The 7,068-nt window shown below is 51.5% G+C and overlaps 1 pseudogene across 1 annotated transcript; it reads left to right on the top strand.

Moving 5' to 3' along the window:
- Positions 1–3,610, top strand: LOC307110335 (large ribosomal subunit protein uL15-like; annotated as a pseudogene). The gene is made up of 2 exons: positions 1–8; positions 2,992–3,610. The product of its transcript is annotated as a large ribosomal subunit protein uL15-like (transcript).
- The last annotated feature ends 3,458 nt before the right edge of the window (positions 3,611–7,068 follow it).

The raw sequence follows: 7,068 nt of genomic DNA, 5'->3' as shown, positions 1-7,068 counted from the left end.
ATGTTGTGGTGACCCCCAACCATAAAATTATTTTCGTTGCTACTTCATAACTGTAATTTTGCTACTGTTATGAATCGTAATGTAAATATCTGATATGCAGGATGTCTTAGGTGACCCCTGTGAAAGGGTTGTTTGACCCCCAAAGGGGTCACGACCCAGAGGTTGAGAACTGCTGCCCTAGACAAAGGGAGGTGGAGAAAACTAGGAAAGGCCTCAGCCAATTTAAAAACAAACAAACAAACAAACAAACAAACCCAATAGGAGACAATAAGACCTAGGGCTATGGGATAGAATGTAAACTCCATCTACTCAGCCAAAGAGGACCTGGAGGAGGGACTCTCACACAATAGGATAAACATTGCCTGTGCCAGCTAATTCAGGGGTGCCTGCCCCAACAGACACCCGCTCTCGGGACAGTTTTAAAGTCTCATTTTTGCCAGACTTCTGTCTCCGAGTCCGTTATTTGAATTCAGACAGGTGAGCCTTTCTCACACTGTCTCCTTACCCACCTTGGGAAACTGCTTTTTGAGGGAGCTCCTGTGGCCACCAGCCCAGCTCTGCCCACCTCCTGCCCATCCTCTTCAGCACCCTCCGGCTGTACCCCCCACACCTTGACCACCCAGGCTTGGCTCCTGGGTCCCTGGGCCCCTCTCCTCCGCTCCCTGGGTCACATGGGGATACTCACCAGCAGCCCCGACCCCCTTCTCTGTCCACCAGGTATTTCATCTGGCTGCTCAGAATTCCTGACACCCCTCCTCCCCCAACTCACCACTCCCAGCAGGACCCATGGGTCCTAAGAACCTGCCATGGGACAAATCTGGGGAGGACCTGAGGGGGGTGGTCATCTGACAGGTGATAGTGGGGTGAGTGGGTACAAAGAAAGGGACAGCTGGGGTCCTTGACCCACTGGCACTCCCTGCCCAACTCCCCACACACATCCGAAGGCACACATTCCAAGGCCAGGCTCTCACCCTTTGTCCTCAGTCGCCCCTTCTAGAAGGAAGATCTGAGTCCTGCATGCAAATCACTTCCCTGCTGTATCTAGGCCTCCCTGGCTGAGGACCCCATTCCCTGAGGCTAAGCCTGCCGCCCTGTTCCGGATAAGGAATCCCCTGTTGGACTCCCACATCTTGGTGAGGCAGCTGTCCTACCCTGGTCGCCCTGCCCGTCACCTCCTCTTACCTTCAGAAAGAGACCAACCGCTCTCCTCCTGCTCTGGCTGGTCTGAACCAGAAACAGTCTTGGGAGTTTGCTTCCTGCTCTTCCCCGCTATGTATCAAGTGGTTTCACTGAAATCATGTGATGTTTTTCCTGAGGTTATTATGTTTCATTTTATTTTGTTTCCCTTTCACTTGCTCTGCAGAAAAAGCAGTTAAAACATAGCTTTTTGGGAGTCAACTAAGGACAGCTGAGGGTGAGGGACAGAGAGAGAAAATTAATGCCTGGGCAGGCTTTCCGCATGGCTGGTAGAGGAGAAATACACTGAGTGGCCAGATTATTATTATTTTTAAAAATATATATTTTATTGATTTTTTTACAGAGAGGAAGGGAGAGGGATAGAGAGTTAGAAACATCGATGAGAGAGAAACATCGATCAGCTGCCTCCTGCACACCCCCCACTGGGGATGTTCCCGCAACCAAGGTACATGCCCTTGACCGGAATCGAACCTGGGACCTTTCAGTCCGCAGGCTGACGCTCTATCCACTGAGCCAAACCGGTTTTGGCAGGCCAGATTATTATCATCTCTGAAGGCATAATAATCTGGCCACTCAGTGTATATCCTATATAATAAAAGGCTAATATGCAAATTGTCCCCTCAACCAGGAGTTCGACCAGCAGGCAGGCCGGCCAACCGCCCATGTCCCCTTCCCCTGGCCAGGCTGGCTGGACCCCACCCATGCATCAATTCATGCACCCGCCCCCCCTCTAGATAGATAGATAGATAGATAGATAGATAGATAGATAGATAGATAGATATACACACTAGTGACCCAGTGCACAAAATTCATGCACGGAGTGGGGGTTCCCTCAGCCCAGCCTGCCCTGTCTCACAGACTGGAAGCCCTCAGGGGATGTCCTAATCACAGCTCCCCAAGGGGAGCGGGCCTAAGCCTCAGTCTGGCCACCCTCTGCGAGAGGCGACAAGGCTGATCAAGGGAAGGCACCAGCCCCATCACCCCGCTGCTGCAGCCACTGCCAGCCCCCGCAGCCACCAAGGTGTTTTCATCAACACGGACTCTAGTCCCTTCACTGTGAAAAAATGACAACTTTCTTTAGGCATTTTCAAGATGTGTCTTTCATAGGATATGACATTTCTTTTTTTTCTTTTTTTTATCCTCACCTGAGGGTATGTTTCCATTGACTTTTAGAGAGTACAGAAGAGAGAGGGAGAGACAGAGAGAAACATCAATGTGAGAGGGACACTTTGGTTGCCTTCTGCATGAGCCCTGACCTGGGCCCCGGCCAGGGAGGAGCCTGTAACCTAGGTATATGCCCTTGATCAGAATTGAACCTGGACCCTGTGGTTGGCAGGCCAAGGCTCTATCCACTGAGCCAAACCAGCTAGGGCAGGATATGACATTTTTTAGCCCCATCCCATAGTGGACCTTCATTTTTTCCTTCAGCAGTGCGGTGGAAAAACCTAGATTACCTTCTTGGATTCTTATAACCCAAGTTACCAAGAATACTGTAAGTGGTAGCGTACAGGGAGCTTAGCCAATGAGCAATCAGAAAAGGTATTTACGCTCAAAGTGGTTTGGCTCAGTGGATAGAGCGTCGGCCTGCAGACTGAAGGGTCCCAGGTTTGATTCCTGTTAAGGGCATGTACCTTGGTTGGAGGGACATCCCCAGTGGGGAGTGTGCAGGAGGCAGCTAATCGATGTTTCTCTCTCACTCATATTTTCGACTGTCTCTCCCTCTCCCATCTTCTCTGTAAAAAAATCTATAAAATATATATTTTTAGAGACTTCCCAAAAGCCTCCTCCTTACAGCTCGGCCACCAACATACCATCCAGACTCAGGAAGACCCGAAAACTTCGGGGCTACGTGAGCCACGGCCACGGCCGCATCGGCAAGCACAGGAAGCACGGGGGGGGGGGGGGGGGGTGGGTGGGTGGGGAGGGCGAGGTAATGCTGGTGGCTTGCATCATCACAGGATCAACTTCGACAAATATCACCCAGGTTACTTTGGGAAAGTTGGTGTGAGGCGTTACCACTTAAAGAGGAACCAGAGCTTCTACCCAACTGTCAACCTCGATAGGCCGTGGACCCTGGTCAGTGAGCAGACACAGGTAAATGCTGCCAAGAGCAAGACTGGAGCTGCTCCTATCATGGATGTGGTGTGATCGGCTACTACAGAGTTCTGGGGAAGGGAAAGCTCCCAGAGCAGCCTGTCATTGTGAAGGCCAAGTTCTGCAGCAGAAGAGCCGAGGAGAAGATGAAGGGTGTTGGTGGGGCCTGTGTCCTGGTAGCTTGAAGCTACATGGAGGGAAGTTCATTAAAATGTCCAAGTACTTTTGTCTTCTGGTCTGAGTGCAGGTCCTTTGGCATCTGTATTTCCCTACCTGTAATTCCAAAACCTCCCTAACAGGTTCTAGGAGTTAGGGTATCAAGGCCTGGGGTCCTCTGCACACTTCCCTGAGGAAGAAAGAGGCCTTTGGACCGATAGCTGATTTGAACTTTTCGTTTATAAAGTGAGGAGGATACCTGTTGGTAAAGTGTGTGTAGATGAGTATTAAATAGTTGAAAGGTCTGTTTGCGTTGTGTACTCACAATTCACAATGAGTGGAAGAATGTGTCCTTAACTGTTCCATGGATTCCATGGGGCTCAAAAGGACTCAGTTCTGATGGGGCATGGTCTACAGAAGGGAAAAAAGAGGGATAGGACTGAGGCTGTTCCTAGGGAGATAATTCCTGAGCCCAAGATTTTTTCCCACTGGGCTCCCTCATGTTGGACTTTGGACTATTCTAGTCATAACCAAAATCTGGAGATGGGCTGCAGCAATCTGAATTTTAAACATACCAGGGGTTTTACATATCAAACTGGCTTGTATTAGAGAAAGCAGCGGTAAGGATGCATGGGTCCTTGTGCATAGAAGGCTTCATGTTCAAAGAAATCCTCTCTAATGAAATGGTAATATGCAAATTAACCATCACTCCGCTACATAGGCCATGCCCACCAGCCAATCAGGGTGAGTATGCAAATTAACCCCAATCCAAGATGGCTACAGCCACAGAGAGCAAGGTTTCCCAGGTAACAGAGCAAGCCAAGCTTTCCATAGCCGTTGCAGGCCTAAGCCTCCACTCAAGCTACAAAGTTTCAATTATAGAAGGTAAACAAATTCAAACAAATGGCGGCAGAATGAAACTTGAGAGAGCAGGTCAGGGTTGCCGGCGGCAACAGGGGAAGCAAAGCTTTCCGCACACCCTGGCCGGGCTCACCCGCTTAAGGCTACAAAGTTTCAATTGTAGAAGGTGAATTAACTGCCACAGAAATGGCTTCCGGAGCCCCAGGCTTGGCTCTGCTCCAGGCTACAAAGTTTCAATTGTAGAAGGAAAATAAATTCCAGATACCAGGGCCTCCACTTGGGTTGCCAGGGGGCGTGGCCAGCCTGCAAACCACCACAGGCCCCTCGCTCAGGCCGCCCCACACCCCAAGGGAACCCCCACCCTTATCTGTGACACCCTTCAGGGCAAACAGCTGGCCCCCACCCGTGCACCAGGCCTCTATCCTATCTAATAAAAGAGTAATATACAGATTTATCATCACTGCAACACACAATATAGCTGCCCCCATGTGGTCAAAGATCCTGCCCCCATGTGGACACAAGATGGCCACCACAAGATGGCCAGCAGGAGAGGGCAGTTGGGAGGCACCCGGCCTGCAAGGGAGGGCAGTTGGAGGTGATCAACCCTGCAGGAGAGGGCAGTTAGGGGTGACCAGGCTGGCAGAGGAGGGAAGTTGGGGGCAAACAGGCTGCAGGGGAGCAGTTAAGCATCAACCAGGCTGGCAGCAGAGTGGTTAGGGGTGATCAGGCTGGCAGGCAGAAGTGGTTAGGGGCAATCAGGAAGGCAGGCAGGCAAGCAGTTGGGAGCCAGCAGTCCTGGATTGTGAGAGGGATGTCCGACTGCCCGTTTAGGCCCGATACCACCAGGATCAGGCCTAAACGGGCAGTCGGACATCCCTCCAGGAGTCCCAGATTGGAGAGGGTACAGGCTGGGCTGAGGGACAATCCCCCGCCGTGCACGAATTTCATGCACCGGGCTTCTAGTATATCATGAAAACCTAGAAATAAATAAATAAATACATAAATAAATAAATAAATAAATAAATAAATAAATAAATAAATAAATAAAATATATTTTTTTTTTTTAAAAGAAAAGGTATTTCCTCTGCAGCTCATGTGGCAGAGAACCTCCTGCATTGTGTCCCCTGGGCCAGGGCATGTCCCCACCACCCGGGGGGTAGGGGGGGCACGCTCCCGAGGCCAGTAGCCAGCCCCACATCTTGGGAGCCGGGCGGGGGGGTGTTCGGGGACCCCTCACCGCTGCTTGGCGCCAGCGCACATGCAAGCATCTGGGAGCAGGGTGTGAACATCCCCCAGCCGCTTGTGCGTGGCCATGCGGGGATGTTCCCGCCCTGCCCCCCCGCTGCTTGGTGCCTGCACCCATAGGCCCAGAGTAGCAGGGAGGCATTCTGGGACCTCTGCTGCTCAGGGCCTAAGGACAGGCCTACAGGCTAGGAGCGGCCTGGGTCCCAAGGATGTTCCTGGGACTCAGGCCACTTGGTGCCTGAGTATTCAAATTAACCACCATCTTTGTTAGGTTAATTTGCATACTTGCAACTGATTGGTTTTTGAGTGTAGCAGAGGTACGGTCAATTTACATGTTTTTCTTTTGTTATATAGGACTAGAGGCCTGGTGCACGAAATTTGTGCACGGATGGAGTGGGGGTGTCTCTTAGCCCAGCCTGCACCCTCTCCAATCTGGGACATCCCTCTCACAATCCAGGACTGCTGGCTCCCAAACGCTCGCCTGCCTGCCTGCCTGATTGCCCCTAACTGCTTCTGCCTGCCAGCCTGATCACCCCCTTACCACTCCCCTGCCAGCCTGATTGATGTCTAACAGCTCCCCTGCCAGCCCGATTGCCCCCAACTTCCCTGCCCTGCTGGCCTGGTCCCCCCCAACTGCCCTCCCCTGCTGGCCTGGCCGCCCCTAACTGCCTTCCCCTGCCAACCATCTTGTGCTGGCCATCTTATGTTTACATGGGGCAGCCATCTTGTGTGTTGGATTGATGGTCAATTTGCATATTACCCTTTTATCAGTAGAATACTGAGTGGACAGATTATTATGCGTTCAGAGATCATAATAATCTGGCCACTCTGTATAGTTGAAGCCCCAGACAGTAGGGGCAGTGCCTGGGGGTGGTGGGGAGTGAGGCCAAAGACTCCATAATTCTGAGTCATTTGAAGAGGACCCCGAGCCTGTTATGTAAACAGAGCTTCAGGTCCAGTCCCTGCCCCAGTCTGCAGCCCCATCCCGTACTCAGAATCCCCGGAGCCAACATTTTTGACAAAGGCCCTTCCCCTGGAAGCTCACAGTGTTAGAAATGCTCTCAACGATGTTGCAGGAATGAGGCAAACACTCACAACTGGATCGGCAAGGCCAATTTACCCCTGCACAGAAGGGTGCTCTGGCCAGCTGGAAATCAAGGGCAAAGCACATGGAAAGGGAAATCCAATCGGTTTAATTTCATGACCCAGGTTCTGCCCTGCCCCTCACTTTGAACTCTGACTTGATTGGTCAGGGCTCAGAGCTCAGCTTCCCATTATTGCGAGATTGGCTAATTCAGAGGAAGGGGAAGGGGAAGACAGAGGCCAAGATGGTGGCCTCCAGGGAAGCTGCAAGTCATGAGGGCCAAATTACTGGCACCAAGTCACTGGAACCAAAATGGCAGCTGCCTAAACTGTTCTTTGACAGAAAAGATTACTTGTTTATTCTCACATCAGCCAGAAGCCTTCAGTCCTGGGAGACTTTCTGGAGGAGGTAACACTTGGGCCTGGGAGGGC

Source organism: Cnephaeus nilssonii (assembly GCF_951640355.1).
Source record: "Cnephaeus nilssonii genome assembly, chromosome: 2".
Lineage (NCBI taxonomy): Eukaryota > Metazoa > Chordata > Mammalia > Chiroptera > Vespertilionidae > Cnephaeus > Cnephaeus nilssonii.
Note: the sequence above shows the minus strand (reverse complement) of the source record. Positions and strands in the feature narration are given on the sequence as shown.